The 18605-nt window shown below is 40.2% G+C and overlaps 1 protein-coding gene across 4 annotated transcripts in view; it reads left to right on the plus strand.

Moving 5' to 3' along the window:
- vn (membrane-bound neuregulin protein vein) overlaps nt 1-18605 on the plus strand; it is a 137652-nt gene that overhangs the window by 83143 nt on the left and 35904 nt on the right. The gene's annotated exons all lie outside the window — the stretch shown is intronic.

Raw genomic sequence — 18605 nt, forward strand, 5'->3', positions numbered from 1 at the left:
TATGAACCACGAGCTATATCAGCTATACAAAGACATGAATATAGTCAAACGTATCGAGATGCAACGATTGCGTTGGCTAGGACATATCATAAGAATGAGCGATGATGAACCCGCTAAAAAGGCGTATAAATACGGACCGATTGGCGGTGCACGCAGAATTGGCAGGCCAAAGAATAGATGGCGCAAACAAGTAGATAAAGAGATGACAAGGCGGGGTATTCCTGAAAGCAAAGCGAAAAACAGAGAGAATTGGAGATCTTTTCTTAGTTCGGTCAATGGAACAAATGTTCTGTAATGGGCCAGCTAAGTAAGTACGTAGCATATATGCTAAGGGTATAAAAAATACTTTCAAAACCCTACAACAATAAAGACAAATATTAAATCTGAATGAAACCACATACACACCCAACTCTCAAGCATAAGTACGTAAATTACATCAAGATGTTCAAACATTTTGTGGCTAGCAAAAAATCCCATAATCATTTGTTTGTTCAAACAAAAATGTTTGTTGTTTGTGATTTCTTGTTTGGGGACACAGTTAGTAGATTCAAATAACTCTAAAATATTTTAATGGAATTCAGCAAAATGTTTGATTACGATTCGGAGTATTTACATAAAATGTTAAAATTGATGGGATTTGTGGGCTTTTTGGGTCTCACGAAATTTGAGTGGTTCATGGTATTTGAAACAACGACTATTCAAAATAAATACTCATATTTTTCTTGTTTTCAAACAAACAAAAATGTTCTACAATAACAGGAGTTTGGTTACACTACGCACTAATTTGAATTCGAATCGTCTTAGTGAAAAATCAAGATGTTCAAACATTTTGTGGATAGCAAAAAATCCGATAATCGTTTGAAATGTTTGTTTAAACAAATATGTTTGTTGTTTATGTTTTCTTGTTTGGGGACAATTATTGGGTTTAAGTAGCTTGAAATTATTACAATGGCCCTAAAATATTTTAATGGAATTCAAACAAAATGTTTGATTACGGTTCGGAGTATTTACATATAAATATTAAAATTTATGAGGTTTGTGGGCTTTTTTTGCGTCTCAGGAAATTTGAGTGCTCTAAGGTATTTGATACAATGACGATTCAAAACAAATACCATAATTGATTTTTGCATGTATCGTCTTAGTGAAACAAGCCATAAATTCTCATATTGTTGGCTAAAAATATTCACTTTCAAACTTTGGAATAAAATCACATATGTATATACCTATTTTAGCGGTGACTAAACCCCTCATTTGCCTATGGACTCGGATATAAGAAACATCCTTTATATCAGAGGGATATAGAGAGGACATTTCTCTTCACTCTGGTGACTCTGAAAAATCGTATTCCATAGTTCTAAATTAGAAATTTTATTTGGCCAAAAGCTTTTAGTCTTTGTATTGTAGAGTTTGAAAATATTCGTTTTACACTTACTTACTTACTTAGCTGGCCCATTGCAGAGCATTTGTTCCATAGACCTAACTAAGGAAAGATCTCCAATTCTCTCTGTTTTGTGCTTCGCCTTTTGGAATACCCCGCCTTGTCATCTCTTCATCCACTTGTTTGCGCCATCTATTCTTTGGCCTGGCAATTCTGCGTGCACCGCCATGTGGCTCGAATTTATACGCCTTTTTAGCAGGTTCATCATCGCTCATTCTTATTATATGGCCTAGCCAACGCAATCGCTGCATCTCGATACGTTAACCTACATATATTGATGTCGTTGCATAGCAGATACAGCTCGTGGTTCATGCGACGTCGATATTCACCGTCAACGCAGATCGGTCCTTAGATTTTTCGAAGAATTTTTCTCTCAAACACACCAAGCACTGCCTTGTCTGCAAGTGCCCAGGCATCTGTTGGCCAATACAATTCTTCTTTTTATTTCACAACTGATGTCGTTTGCTACGTTTACGGCGGTGCCGAGGTATACGAAGTCTTTTACTACCTCAAAATTATAGGAACCAACTTCAACAGTTGGTCCGATCTCAATGGACGCAATGCGCGTCGACACCATCAGCTTGGTCTTCTCGCCGTTTACCGCCAGACCCACTTTAGCAGATTCTCCTTCGACCTTCATAAAGGTATCGGTTACTTCTTTTACTGATCGTCACATGATGTCTATATCATCAGCATAAGCAATTAACATGTGGCTATTGGTGTAGATTGTGCCACTACTTTTGACGTTTGCCTCTCGTATAACCTTTTCTAGCAGGATGTTGAAAAGATCACACGAAAGGCTGTCTCCTTGCCTGAAACCTCTTTTGGTACAAAACTCTTCGAAGAGGTTCTTTCCTATTTTAACTGAAGATCTTGTGTCAGCTAGAGTCATTTTACAAAGCCGAATGAACTTTGCGGGGATACCAAATTCATACATTGCTTGGAATACCTTTGAACGTAGCGGGCTGTCGAAGGCTGCTTTATAATCGACAAAAAGGTGGTAGGTGTCGATCTGCATCTCTTGGGTCTTCTCCAGGATTTGCCGCAGGGTAAATATCTGGTCAATGGTGGACTTACCAGGTCTAAAGCCGCAATTATTTCATTGACCATGGGCTTTAGTCGTTCGCACAATATCCCTGACACTATCTTGTAGGCGATAGGGAGAAGACTTATGCCCCTATAGTTGGAGCATAAAGTCTTATCTCCTTTCTTGTGGACGGGGCACAGGATGCTCAGGTTCCAATCGCCAGGTATGCGTTCTTCCTACCAGATGGAGCTAACTAGCTGATGCATACACATTATCACCGTGTCGCCTCCGGTTTTAAACAGCTGGGCTGGTAGGCCATCAGCTCCTGTTGCCTTATTATTCTTCAGCCGGTTTATTGCTGTCTTTACCTCATCTTGGCCGGGTGGTATACATTCAATACCATCTTCTGGGATTGAATCTGTGGTATCATCGTCGGCTTCGCTACTATTGGATACCAACAGTTTGGAAAAATGCTCTTTCCATATCCTTAGCACACTATATGTATCAGTTACCAGATTACCATGCTGGTCTCTAGAGGGGGATGTGCCAGTTCCAAAGCCATCAGTTTGATGTTTCAATCTTTGATAGAATTTTCGGACTTCATTCTGTCTCCTGTACATCTCGATTTGTTCACACTCCCGCTTTTCCATCTCTCTCTTATTTTCCTGGTGTGTTAACCTCCTATCAACTACAAATCCGCAACCAAACTCATGCTTTACGTCATGGCAGCTATAATACAGTGCGTCACCTTTAGGTGTTGTTGTGACGCCTTTCCCGTTCCATCGTATTTCCTGTATGGCAGTAATGTCGGCCTTGTACTTTTCAAGTACATCTGCCAATGCGTAAACTGCACCTTCTCTATAAAGAGTGCGAACATTCCAGGTGCAGATTCCCAGATCATGGCCCTTAAAACGTTTGCGGGGTTCGTCAACTTTAGAGGGGTTTGTTTTTCTTTTCTTTTGTTTTTTCATACCCAAGTTTTTAACGTTATTATGGGTGAACGCTCGGCACATGTTAGCTCACTACCTTTAACGTGTGTTAAAGGCAGCTCCCCAGGTGACACCACGGGGAGGTCAGTGTCCACTTGAGATGAGAGAGGGACCAAGATAAATCCTGGACTTTGCCATGTTAAAGCCGGTCAGGACCGTTCCTTGGTATCTCTCATCCCCTACGTCACCCTGAGGGTGTATCTCTGTCGGCAAAGCCGACTGGTACTTTTTGACTTGTTCTATATAGGTATATTCTATTATGGAAGTGCGCGGCTTATGCCTAATGATTAGTAGGATAATGTGGAGAGTTATATGCCAAAATGTTTATGGCTGTGAAAACCATTTTTTTTTTTGATAACGAAATGAACCACCCTGTTGTAGCCTACTTTACCGATCAAAGTTTATAAAATATCGTCATATCTTTATGACTAATTTTAACCTACCCTAAATATGTATGCAAATAGATATGTTTCCTTTTTATTATTTTTAGAACAAACATAACAAACGAAATATAAACATTAATAAAAACCTTCTTCTCTGGAATTCTGCATTGATGCCTTAACGGAGCATTAACATTTTATTATACCCACAAGGGAGACAGACAACGACGACGACGATTGCTTCTGACTTTGTTGGTGATTCAATCAAACGCTTTATCTGCATTATTTTCTGGTTTCGAGTGATAAAATAACACACAACAAATACACAAACAAACATTAAAAAACCTTGCCGAAAATCCAGTAGCAGAGATATAAACGGTCGCTTGATCGGTTAACTGCCTGACTGTCCATAGTGGCGCGCACAGCATTCATATAATTATCAGAACGTATTACGATACAATTAGGAGGAGTAGATGATAACAATAGCGTTAACTTTTATGTTTTACAAACAGTTTAATCTTCTACTTCTTTTGTTGTTGTTATTATTGCTGTTGTTGTTGTGTTTAGCCTCAAAGTAAAGTGTATGGTGGCGTTATGGTGATACCCAGCGCCTAAATAACTTTATCTTCTTCCTCTACTCTGACCAGACAGACGTTTAGGCAGACACACGAATAAACTGACGAAGGGACGGACGGACAGCGTAACAAACGAATGGATGGATGGATGGACGAATAGAAGATGGGCACACGTTGATAGGAGGGAGTTGTTGATATGAGCACATTAACGGAGGCTGTGCTGTGGCTGCCGCAACCTTATTTGAGGTAGAATCTTTAGTATTTACAACTTGTAGCTCCCACAAGTAAATAGCTGGTGATGAATAGCAAGATAGATAGTTGCGATGAATAGCTAGTTCAAGTCAGATAGATCTGCTAGAGTCAAGACAAGCTACCAAGACTATCCAGCCAGCCAGTCAGTCGGGCGGTTGAAATAACAACATGTCTGTGGCATGAACGACAGACAGGGCAAATAAATAGACAAACTAAAGTGTTAACAATTTGATATTTGAACACAGCTCTTTGAATACATTTCACAGATCCCGCCCGACAAGGAGACAGAGAGGGAGCCCACAAAACAACACAGAGATGGATAAGTTGTGAAATGTTAACAACAGCAACAACAACAGGAACTTAAAACATTTTTGCCTTCATCAAAGAACATCAAGGTATCACAGCAGGGTATCAATGGGGGAAATGGATTTGCCTTTACAAATGGTTGATTTTCGGCCACAGTTTTTTTGCTGCTCCTCTCGTTATTGTTTTCATTAAATCAATTAATATATTGCTGTTTTCCACCTCCTAGCCAAGTTGGCCAACTATTTTGTAATATATTAACAAATTGTTGGCTAATAGTTTTAAATATTGTTTTATATTTAATTAGAAAACGCCGTTGGGGGAATGCGTTTTTTTTCCTTTTTTGTATCATCAATTTCAGTACTTGAAAATAAGGCGCTTTGGCGGTTAGTTGAAAGAAATGGTACTTATTTTTCCCCACATAAATCTTTTGCTAGTTTAGCCAGCATGGGAATTTGTTTGTAAGTGATACTGTTTGCCAGCAAACAAAAAAGTTTTCAGCAGAACACACACATGCTCGCCATGATCTATGTTCCACACACCTCTGCTGACCATCGACACCTTTTATCTGCAAATGACTAATTGTCCATCAAACATGATCACCACCACCATTTCCAATACTTCGTCTTCGAATGACGTTAATGATCCTCCAAGGGGGGCCAGACAAATAGAGGCGGTTACGTTTTTGCTGTGTGTTAGACAAAGAGTCACCGCCAACTGACGACGGCGCCATAACTTATTAGAGCGTTAATCTTTCTTTAAATGTCTGTAGCCAGGTGGTGGTGCTGAGTTGTAATTGTGGGAATTATTTTAATTTATTTTAAACAAACTTTAGAAAATTTCCACTCCATTTTTAAGTGTTTATTAATTAGATTATTGATTTTGTGCAGAGTCGACATTACAAATCTATCTAAAATGCCACTGTTTGAATATTATCAATGTGAAAACTATGCGAAAATATATGCAAAATCATGTAAAAAATGAAAAATATATGCACAGGATTTTCAGTTTTATGTTCAGTGAAACGAATTTTCATTCCATCAGAATTTTTCTATTTCAATTTTTAGGAAAAAAATATCCTCGCCTCCTTAAAATCTTTAAAAAATCGATGACTCTCAAACAACTTTAACAATCTTACTTACTTACTTACTTAGCTGGCCCATTACAGAACATTTGTTCTATAGGCCGAACTAAGAAGAGATCTCCATTCCTCTCTATTTGTTGCTTTGCTCTCTGGAATACCGCGCCTTTTCATCTCAACATCCACTTGTTTGCGCCATCTATTCCTTGGCCTGCCAATTCTGCGTGCACCGCCATGTGGCATGTATTCATACGCCTTTTTAGCGGGTTCATCATCGCTCATTCTTATGATATGGCCTAGCCAACGCAATCGCTGCATCTCGATACGTTTAACAATATTGATGTCGTTGTATAGCAGATACAGCTCGTGGTTCATGCGACGTCGATATTCACCGTCAACGCAGATTGGTCCGTAGATCTTTCGAAGAATTTTTCTCTCAAACACATCAAGCACTGCCATGTCTGCTTGCGCAAGTACCCAGGCTTCGGAGCCATACATCAGCACGGGTAGTATCAGTGTTTTGTAGAGCGTTATTTTTGTTTGACGAGATGTGGCTTTGTTTTTAAACTGCTTACTTAATCCAAAGTAGCATCTGTTGGCCAATACAATTCTTCTTTTTATTTCACAACTGATGTCGTTTGTTGTGTTGACGGAGGTGCCGAGGTAGACGAAGTCTTTTACTACCTCAATATTATAGGAACCAACTTCCACAGTCGGTCCGAGCTCAATGGACGCATTGCGCGTCGACACCATCAACTTGGTCTTCTCACCGTTTACCGCCAGACCCACTTTAGCAGATTCTCCTTCGACCTTTATAAAGGTATCAGTTACTTCTTTTACTGATCGACCCATGATGTCTATATCATCAGCATAAGCAAGTAACATGTGACTATTGGTGTAGATTGTGCCACTTCTTTTGACGTTTGCCTCTCGTATAACCTTTTCTAGCAGTATGTTGAAGAGGTCACACGAAAGGCTGTCTCCTTGCCTGAAACCTCTTTTGGTACCAAACTCTTCGGAGAGGTTCTTTCCTATTTTAACTGAGGACCTCGTGTCAGTTAAAGTCATTTTACAAAGCCGGATGAGCTTTGCGGGAATACCAAATTCAGACATGGCTTGGAATACCTTTGAGCGCAGCGGACTGTCGAAGGCTGCTTTATAATCGACAAAAAGGTGGTAGGTGTCGATCTGCATCTCTTGGGTCTTCTCCAGGATTTGCCGCAGGGTAAATATCTGGTCAATGGTGGACTTGCCAGGTCTAAAGCCGCATTGGTATGGTCCAATAATCTCGTTGACCATTGGCTTTAGTCGTTCGCACAATATCCCTGACACGATCTTGTAGGCAATAGGGAGTAGACTTATGCCCCTATAGTTAGAGCATACAGTCTTATCTCCCTTCTTGTGGACGGGGCACAGGATACTCAGGTTCCAATCGTCGGGTACTCGTTCTTCCTGCCAGATGGTGCTAACTAGCTGATGAATACACCTTATCAGCGTGTCGCCTCCGGTTTTGAACAGCTCGGCTGGTAAGCCATCGGCCCCTGCTGCCTTATTATTCTTCAGCCGATTTATTGCTGTCTTTACCTCATCTTGGCTGGGCAGTATACATTCAATACCATCTTCTGGGATTGGGACTGTGGTATCTTCGTCTTCTTCGCTGCTATTGGATACCAACAGATTTGAAAAATGTTCTTTCCATATCCTGAGTATACTATCTGTATCAGTTACCAAATTACCTTGCTGATCTCTACAGGAGGATGTGCCTGTACCAAAGCCATCAGTTTGATGCTTGACTCTTTGGTAGAATTTTCGGACTTCATTCTGGCTCCTGTACATCTCGATTTTTTCACACTCCCGCTTTTCCATCTCTCTCTTTTTCCTGCGGAAAAGACGTTTCTCCTCTCTCCTTTTCTCCCTGTATCTCTCTCGTGCGCTACGCGTTGCTACGGATTGTAAAGTAGCCTTATATGCCGCATTTTTCTCTTCGGTGGCAGCACGACACTCCTCATCATACCATGGATTCCTTGGTGGAGGTCTCTGGTATCCAAGTATGGATTTTGCGGCTGTTTGCATGGAGTGGGCAATGCTTTGCCATTGCGCTGATATGTTATCGGGATGAGGAGGGCTTTGATTAAGCAATTGGGCTAGTTGAGTGGAATATGCTGTGGCTATCTGTTGTGATTGCAGCTTACCGATGTCTAACTTTCGTGTTGTGTCTGCTCGTACTTTGTTTGCTACGTTTAAGCGGGTGCGTACCTTTGCTGCAACAAGGTAGTGGTCCGAATCAATGTTTGCGCCTCGGAACGATCGTACATCCAACACGCTCGATGAATGTCTTCCATCTATCGCAAAATGATCAATTTGGTTTCTTGTTTTCTGATCTGGAGACAGCCAGGTGCCCTTATGAATATCGAGATGATTAAATCTGGTACTGCTAACTACCATGTTTTTTGCAGCTGCAAAGTCTATCAGTCTCATACCATTGTCAGATGTTTCACTGTGGAGACTGAATTTCCCGACTGTTGGGCCAAAGATATTCTCCTTTCCAATTTTGGCATTAAAATCGCCTAGAATGATTTTAATGTCATGGGCAGGGCAACGGTCATATGTTTCTTCTAAGCACTCGTAAAATATATCTTTGGTCTGTTCGTCCTTTTCTTCAGTGGGAGCATGAGCGCAAATAAAGCTGATGTTGAAGAATTTAGCTTTTATTCGAATTGCAGCAAGTCTTTCATTCACTGGAGTGAAGCTGGATACAAGATGTTTTAGTCTCCGACTAACTACGAATCCACAACCAAACTCATGCTTTACGTCATGGCAGCTATAATACAGTGCGTCACCTTTAGGTGTTGTTGTGACGCCTTTCCCAATCCATCGTATTTCCTGTATGGCAGTAATATCGGTCTTGTACTTTTCAAGTACGTCTGCCAATGCGAAGACTGCACCTTCTCTATAAAGAGTGCGAACATTCCAGGTGCAGATTCGCAGATCATGGTCCTTAAAACGTTTGCGGGGTTCGTCAACTTTAGAGGGGTTTGTTTTTCTTTTCTTTCGTTTTTTCATAGTAGGCTGTTTTTTCTAGGGGAGGGTTACTAACCCGACGCCCAAACCCAAGTTTTTAACGTTCTTATGGGTGAACGCGCGGCACTTTAACAATCTAGAACTCCTAAAAATAAAAAATGAGTCGGCATAAAGTCCAGAACTTTGAATATCAGCTAAAAATTAAAAAAAGAAATCCAAGTCAGCTAAATTTTTTAAAAAAATCCCCCTAAAATTCTTTAAAAATTCAAGGCTTCTAAAGGTCGTTACAAAATTCAAGGCTGTTAAAAATCGTTAAAAAAATATCCACGATTCCTAAAATATTTAAACTAACGATTCCAAAATTCCATAAAAAATTCAAGGCTTAAATACACGACTCTCAAAAAGTCATAAAAACTCCACGACTCATAAAAATCTTTATAAAAATATTCACGTAAATACGTCTCTTAAAATCTTTAAAAAAAATCCGAAAAGTCTTACAAGAATGCACGACTCCGAAAAATCTTTAAAACATTCACATTCCTAAAAATTCCAAGACAGCTAAAAACTTTATAAAACATCTACGACTTTACAATAAAAGAATAAAATTCTTTAAAAATCCACGACTCCAAAAAAAAAATTAAAAATTCAGATTCCTAAAAATTTAATGAAAATCCACGACTAGAAGGGTTGGCATTTTTTTTTTTTATTTAGGATGACGACTTCTATTTTGTTTTTCAAAATAGTCAGGCTTAATCCCATAGTCGCTGTTTTAATATTTTAATAAAACAATTTTAATTTATTAGTGGGTGATGAAGATCTGTGGCGAGATCTGAAAATATAGTCTTCCCTGCCTTAACCCTTGGTAAACATCGCCAATTTTTCCCCACTAATAAATTAAAGTTGTTTTATTAAAATATTGAAACAACGACTATGGGATTAAGCCTGACTATTTTAAAAAACAATATCCACGACTCTAAAAAATCTTTAAAAAATGAACGACTACTAAAAATCTCTAAAAATCCACTACTCCGAAAAATCTTTAAAAAATTCACAACTCCTAAAATTCTTTAAAAAATCCACTACAATTAAAAAATCGACTAATCCGAAAGATATTTAAAAAAATCCACGACTCTTAAAAATCTTTTACAAATCCTTATTTACTTACTTAGATGGCATTTATATTAAACAGAACGACTTGTTCCATAAGCCGAACTAAGAATAGATTTCCAAACGCACCGATCTTTTACTTTACTTCTCCAATTTTGGATGTCATGTTTTGGCCTTCCCTTGGGGCGTATACCGTCGAGTGGCTCGTACTCAAATGCCTTTTTGGCGGGGCCATCTTTATCCATCCTGCTGACATGGCCAAGCCAACGCAATCGTTGTAGTTCGATACGTTTTACTATATCGATGTCGGTCGGCAAGTATAACTCGTGGTTCATACGACGTCGGTATTCACCGTCAACGCATATTGGTCCATAAATCTTTCGAAGAATTTTTCTCTCAAACACACCAAGTTCTGCCTCATCTGTTTTCGCAAGTACCCATGCTTCAGATCCATACATAAGTACGGGTAGTATCGGTGTCTGGTAGAGAGTAAGTTTTGTTTGACGAGAGGTGGTTTTACTTTTAAACTGTTTACTTAGACCAAAGTATCATCTGTTGGCCAATATTATTCTTCTTTTGATTTCAAAACTGATGTTGTTCGTTTTATTTATGGCGGTGCCGAGGTAAATAAAGTCATTTACTACCTTAAAATTGTAGTTCTGAACATCAACAATTGGTCCGAGTCTACTGGACGTCTTGCGTGTTGATACCATAAACTTTGTCTTATCGCCGTTGACTGCCAGACCCACTTTGGCAGACACTTTTTCAATTTTTGCAAAGGTGGCTGTTACGGATCGAGTTGATCGACTTATTATATCAATATCGTCTCCGTAGGCCAGTTACATTATATCCTTATTGTATATAGTGCTATCTTTATCTTTATCGTGCTATCTTTATCTTTATTCTCGTATGACCTTTTCCAATAGAATGTTAAATAGGTCACACGATAGGCTGTTACCTTGCCTGAAACCTCGTTTCGTTTCAAAAGGTTCCGAGAGGTTCTTTCCTACTTTAATCGTATAAGTTTTGCAGGGATACCAAACTCAGACATGGCTTAAAACACCTTTGATCTAATTGGGCTGTCGAAGGCGGCCTTATAGTCGACGAACAGGTGGTATGTGTCGATCTGTCTTTCGTGGATCTTCTCCAGTATTTGGCGCAGTGTGAAGATTTAGTCAATTGTCGATTTACCAGGTCTAAAACAGCATTGGTATGACCCGATTATGTTATTGACCATGGGCTTTAAACGTTCACACAACACACTCGACAGCACTTTGTATGCGATTGGGAGCAGACTTATGCCTCTGTAGTTTGTACACACCGTCTTGTTTCCTTTCTTGTGTACGGGACATAGGAGGCTGAGGTTCCAATCGGTGGGTATGCTCTCTTCCTGCCAAATTTCGGTAATTAACTGATGCATACTCCTTATCAGCATTTCGCCACCGGTCTTGAACAGTTCGGCGGCAGCCCATCAGCTCCTGCTGCTTTATTGTTTTTCAGCCGATTAATTGCTGTTATGACCTCGCTTTGGCTAGGTGGAAGACATTCAACGTCGTCGTTTGCGATTGGTTCTGGTGTATCTTCATCGCCGCCCATATTCGATACCAAGAGCTTCATGAAATGCTCCTTCCAGATCCTCAGTACGCTATCTGTATCAGTTACCAGATTCCCTTCATGATCTTTGCAGGAGAATGTGCCTGCACCATACCCTTCAGTCTGGTGTTTCACACTCTGGTAAAATTTGCGGACTTCATTCTGACTCCTGAACATCTCGAGTTTCTCACGATCACATTTTTCTTGCTCTTTCTTTTTTCTTCTGAAAATACGCTTCTCCTCTCTCCTCTTCTCCCGATATTTTTCTTTCGCAATTCGTGTTGCTACTGAATACAGGGTTGCTCTGTATGCCGCGTTCTTTTCTTCAGTAGACTTACGGCACTTCTGATCGTACCATAGATTTTTAGGTGGAGTTTTTGGTACCCAAACACAGATTTTGCGGCAGTTTGAAGTGAATGGGCTATTCTTTGCCACCGCGCTTTCACATTATCGGGACAAGCAGTTCCGTCTTCCAACATGTGAGTCAGTTGAGCGGAATAGGCTTGTGCTATCTGTTGTGTTTGCAGCTTCTCGACATCCAGCTTCCGTCCTGTGTTCGATCGCACTTTTGCCGCAACATTAAGGCGAGTGCGTACCTTTGCTGCTACAAGGAAATGGTCCGAATCGATGTTCGCTCCTCGAATCGATCGGGCATCTAACACACTGGATGAGTGTCTTCCTTCTATCACAACATGATCAATCTGGTTTCTTGTTTTCCCATCGGGGGATATCAACGTGGCCTTGTGTATGTCGAGGTGTTAGAATCTGGTACTGCTCACTAGCATGTTTTTTGCCGCTGCAAAATCAATCAGCCTCATTCCGTTGTCGGATGTTACCTCATGAAGGCTGAACTTTCCGATCGTGGGACCAAAGATATTTTCTTTCCCAATTTTAGCATTAAAATCTCCTAGAACAATCTTATTGTCATGGCCAGGGCAGCGGTCATATTCTCTCTCTAGGCGCTCGTGGAATATATCCTTGGTCTGTTCATCTTTCTATTCGGTCGGGGCCTGGGCGCAGACGAGACTGATGTTAAAAAACTTTGCTTTTATTCGGATTGTGGCAATTCTCTCATCAACAGGAGTGAAGCTGGAGACGAGATTTTTAAGCCTCCTATTTACCATAAATCCAACACCTAGCTCACGCCTAGCTTTTACGTCTGCCCAGTTCCCTTGCACTTCCTGTAAGGCGATAATATCAGCTTTGTACTTGCCAAGTATATCCGCCAGTGCGCAAATTGCACCTGCTCTGTAGAGAGTCCTGACATTCCAGGTGCAGATTCGCAGATCATGGTCCTTAAAACGTTTGCGGGGTTCGTCAACTTTAGAGGGGTTTGTTTTTCTTCTTTTTTTTTTTTTGTTTTTCATAGTAGGCGGTGTTTTGACGGGGTGAGTTACTAGCCCAACGTCCAACCCAAGTTTTTAACGTTCTTATGGGTGAACGCGCGGCACATGTTTGCTCACTACCTTCAACGGATATTAAAGGCAGCTCCCCAGGTGACACCACGGGGAGGTCAGTGTCCACTTGAGATGAAAGAGGGACCAAGATAACTCCTGGGCTTTGCCATGTTAAAGCCCGTCAAGACCGTTGCTTGGTATCATTCATCCCATACGTCACGCCTTTTAAAAATCCATGACTCTTAAAAATCTTTAAAAAACCCACGACTTCTAAAAATCTTTAAAAAATCCACGACTCCTAAAAGCCTTTAAAAATCTTTAAAAAATCCACGAATCCTAACAATCTTTAAAAAATCCACGATCCCTTAAAATATTTAAAACTCCACGACTCCTAGAAATCTTAAAAAAAAAATCGTTAAAAAATCCAATACTCCTAAAAATCTTTAAAAAATTCACTAATCCGAAAGATTTTTAAAAAAATTCACGACTCCTAAAAAAATTAAAAAATCTACTACTCCGAAAAATATTTAAAAAATTCACGACTCCTAAAAATCTTTAAAAAATCCAGGACTCCTAAAATACTTTAAAAAATCCCCGACTCCTAAAATTCTTTGAAACATCCACGGCTGCTAAGGATCTTAATATTTCCACGGCACCAAAAAATCTTTAAAAAATTCCAAAAAATCATTAAAAAATCCACGACTCTTAAATATCTTTAAAAAATACACGACTCTAAAAAATCTACGGATCCTAAAAATCTTTAAAAAATCTACCGCTCCTAAAAATCGCTAAAAATCCACTACTCCTAATATTCTATAAAAAAAATCCACAACTCCAAAATATTTTTAAAAAAGTCTTTTGACACTATATACGCATTAATTCTAATCCCTTAATACTTCTAAAAATCTTCAAAAAATCATCTTTTATTGTTTCTGGGCCGCCTCTGACTTTTTTAATGAATTCGCCCATTATTGTTCTTTTCGAGGAAGTACAAATTTCATGTCATTTTATCTCAGAAAAATTAAGATTTCCGCATGATTTAAGTGACGAATTACTTCAATTAATAGGTGTGTAACACGGAATTCAAAATTTAAACTACCCACGTTAACAAGTTTCAACATAATCTACAAAAAAATAAATAGAATAATTGAAATTTTATATTCTCACAATACTAAAAGCCAACTTCGAATCCCTTTTGGGCCACCTACAAACAACAACAGGATAACCAAGCACATTAACATTTTTCCGCATTTTTTCACATGCTGATAGTATGTCATTTGATATTTTTTGCTTTTCTGATCAGCAGTACAATTCACTTTTTCTTAAGATCTGTTGTTGTTGTTGTTGCTGTCGTCTCATCGAATGCTGCAGTCACCTCATTGACCAAATGAAGTCATAATGTTTTGTTATTGCTGCTGCTGTCGTTGTTGTTGTTGTTGCTGGTGGTGGTGGTGAATCCTTGGCTATGGCTTGCTTGGCAGTCTTCAAGTCTGCTTGCTGCCACAATATGGTCGGTGTTTTTTCCAAGGAATAAATAAAAAGAATTTCTCCGTTTGTAAATGATGCCTATTTGAATGTAAAATAATTTAATGTTTGAGACCAGCAACAACAACGACGAGAAGACAGATCGCAACAATACAGTGGACGACGGCGAGGGAATGAGAAACAACTCAAGCTAATACCAATGATGAAGACTACGACATCGAACGACAACAACGAAGAGCGAGAAACATTTGTGAATTCAAGTTGATTTATGCTGCTCCAAACAATTTCAACTTTACACACCAAGTTGACCAGAATGGGAATCGCGAACAGCACGGATGTTATCTGAAAAAGGAAAATGTGAACATTGCAATGCATTGCAGCCAGTTAGCCAGCCAGCCAGTCAACCAAGCCACCGCCAAACCAACAAACAGTCTAAAGTATATCATTTTTGGTTGCCGCTTAGCATTATTGCAGTCCCGATCTGCAGCCAGGATGCCACTGTTGTTTGCTACTTCTGCTGCTGCTGCTTCTGTTGTTGATATTGTTTTGGCTGTTGCCTGTGAATCTGTCCTTATGTCGCTCTTCGCCATCGTCATCATCATCATCAGCAACATCATTATTGTTGTCTTCATCATCAGTAGTATTGTTGCAGAAGTAGTTTCTTGTTGTTGTTGTTGTCGTCGTCTTTGTCTTTTTCGCACACACAAAGTACGTGTTGTGATAGAATGCGGTTAACACAAATAGAGAGAATACAAACCAAAACTAATTTACAAAAGGTTAATACTACTACTCCACACTGTCGTGCTGGCTGCCTGGTTGGCAGTCAGACACACTGGCAGTCAACAAGGCAGGTTGGCGAAGCCGGCAGACAGGCCGGAAAATAAACAGGCAATAGGCATCAGCAACAATAATGGTTTGTTGCACAGTGTTGCAAGATAAATTATTAAAAAAATCAACGTTTTTTGGAATCTTAGGTGGATCCAAAAATTCTTTAAAAAATCTACGTTTTTGGCATTTTCGTGTCTTGGGCTTTTTGGTGAACTTAAAGTTCTTTAAAAGGTTCACGTTTCTTGGCAACTTTGGTGAAAAATATTTTTTTTAATCCGCATTTGTTGGCCGCTTTGGTGAAAAATATTTTTTTAACCCACGTTTCTTGGCCCACTTAGGGAACTGCCTTTAACACCCGTTAAAGATAGTGAGCTAACATGTGCCGCGCGTTCTCCCATAAGCACGTTAAAAACTTGGGTTTGGGCGTCGGGTTAGTAACCCTCCCCTAGAAAAACAGCCTACTATGAAAAAACGAAAGAAAAGAAAAACAAATTCCTCTAAAGTTGACGAACCCCGCAAACGTTTTAAGGACCATGATCTGCGAATCTGCACCTGGAATGTTCGCACTCTTTATAGAGAAGAAGCAGTCTTCGCATTGGCAGACGTACTTGAAAAGTACAAGGCCGATATTACTGCCATACAGGAAATACGATGGATTGGGAAAGGCGCCACAACAACACCTAAAGGTGACGCACTGTATTATAGCTGCCATGACGTAAAGCATGAGTTTGGTTGCGGATTCGTAGTTAGTCGGAGACTAAAATATCTGGTATCCAGCTTCACCCCAGTGAATGAAAGACTTGCTGCAATTCGAATAAAAGCTAAATTCTTCAACATCAGCTTTATTTGTGCACATGCTCCCACTGAAGAAAAGGACGAACAGACCAAAGATATATTTTACGAGCACTTAGAAGAAACATATGACCGTTGCCCTGCCCATGACATTAAAATCATTCTAGGCGAGTTTAATGCCAAAATTGGAAAGGAAAATATCTTTGGCCCAACAGTCGGGAAATTCAGTCTCCACAGTGAAACATCTGGCAATGGTATGAGGCTGATAGACTTTGCAGCTGCAACAAACATGGTAGTTAGCAGTACCAGATTTAATCATCTCGATATTCATAAGGACACCTGGCTGTATCCAGATCAAAGACCAAGTAATCAAATTGATCATGTTGTAATAGATGGAAGACATTCATCCAGCGTGTTGGATGTACGATCGTTCCGAGGCGCAAACATTGATTCGGACCACTACCTTGTTGCAGCAAAGGTACGTACGTACCCGTCTAAACGTTGCAAATAAAGCACAAACAGACTCAACGCGGAAGTTGGACATCGATAGGCTGCAAACACAACAGATAGCCACAGCATATTCCACTCAACTAGCCCAATTGCTTAACGCGAGCACTCCTTTTCCCGATAACATAACAACACAATGGCAAAATATTGCCCACTCCATGCAAACAGCCGCAAAATCCATACTTGGATTCCAGAGACGTCCACAAAGGAATTCATGGTATGACCAGGAGTGTCGTGCTGCTACCGAAGAGAAAAATGCGGCATATAGAGCTACTTTACAATCAGTAGCAACGCGTAGCGCGGGAGAAAAGGAGAAAAGTAGAGAAGAGAAACGTCTTTTCCGCAAGAAAAAGAGAGAAATGGAAAAGCGGGAGTGTGAAAAAATCGAAATGTACAGGACCCAGAATGAAGTCCGAAAATTCTACCAAAGAGTGAAACATCAAACAGATGGCTTTGGTACAGGCACATCCTCCTGTAGAGACTAGCAAGGTAATCTGGTAACAGATACAGATAGCGTGCTCAGGATATGGAAGGAACATTTCTCCAATCTGCTGGTATCCAACAGTAGCGAAGACGATGATACCACAGATCCAATCCCAGAAGATGGTATAGAATGTATACCGCCCGGCCAAGATGAAGTAAAAACAGCAATCAACCGGCTGAAGAATAATAAAGCAGCAGGAGCCGATGGCTTACCAGCCGAGCTGTTTAAAACCGGAGGCGACGCGCTGTTAAGGTGTATGCATCAGCTAGTTAGCACCATCGGGCAGGAAGAACGCGTACCCGACGATTGGAACCTGAGCATCCTATGTCCCGTCCACAAGAAAGGAGATAAGACTGTATGCTAAAACTATAGGGGCATAAGTCTTCTCCCTATTGCCTATAAGATAGTGTCAGGGATATTGTGCGAACGACTAAAGCCAATGGTCAACGAAATAATTGGACCATACCAATGTGGCTTTAGACCTGGCAAGTCCACCATTGACCAGATATTTACCCTGCGGCAAATCCTAGAGAAGACCCAAGAGATGCAGATCGACATATTTCACCTTTTTGTCGATTATAAAGCAGCATTCGACAGTCCCCTCCGATCAAAGGTATTCCACGCAATGTCTGAATTTGGTATCCCCGCAAAGCTCATCCGGCTTTGTAAGATGACTTTAACTGATACTAGGTCCTTAGTTAAAATTGGAAAGAACCTCTCCGAAGAATTTTGTACCAAAAGAGGTTTCAGACAAGGAGACAGGATTTCGTGTGACCTATTCAACATTTTGCTCGAAAAGGTAATACGAGATGCAAATGTCAAAAGAAATGGCACAATTTACACCAATAGCCACATGTTACTTGCCTATGCTGATGACATAGACATCATGGGAGGATCAGTAAAGGAAGTAACTGATACCTTTAGGAAGGTCGAAGCAGAATCTGCGAAAGTGGGTCTGGCGGTAAACGGCGAAAAGACCAAATTGATGGTGTCGACGCGCAAAGCGTCCATAGAGCTCGGACTAACTGTGGAAGTTGGTACCTACAATTTTGAGGTAGTTAAAGACTTCGTCGGCGAAAAGACCAAATTGATGGTGTCGACGCGCAAAGCGTCCATAGAGCTCGGACTAACTGTGGAAGTTGGTACCTACAATTTTGAGGTAGTTAAAGACTTCGTCTACCTCGGCACTGCCATAAACACAACAAACAACATCAGTTGTGAAATAAGAAGAGGAATTGTATTGGCCAACAGATGCTACTATGGTCTAAGTAAGCAATTTAAAAACAAAGCCACATCTCGTCAAACAAAAATAACGCTGTACAAAACGCTGATACTACCCATGCTAA

This window comes from Musca autumnalis, unplaced genomic scaffold, assembly GCF_047663935.1.
Source record: "Musca autumnalis isolate F117 unplaced genomic scaffold, ASM4766393v1 scaffold_4, whole genome shotgun sequence".
Lineage (NCBI taxonomy): Eukaryota > Metazoa > Arthropoda > Insecta > Diptera > Muscidae > Musca > Musca autumnalis.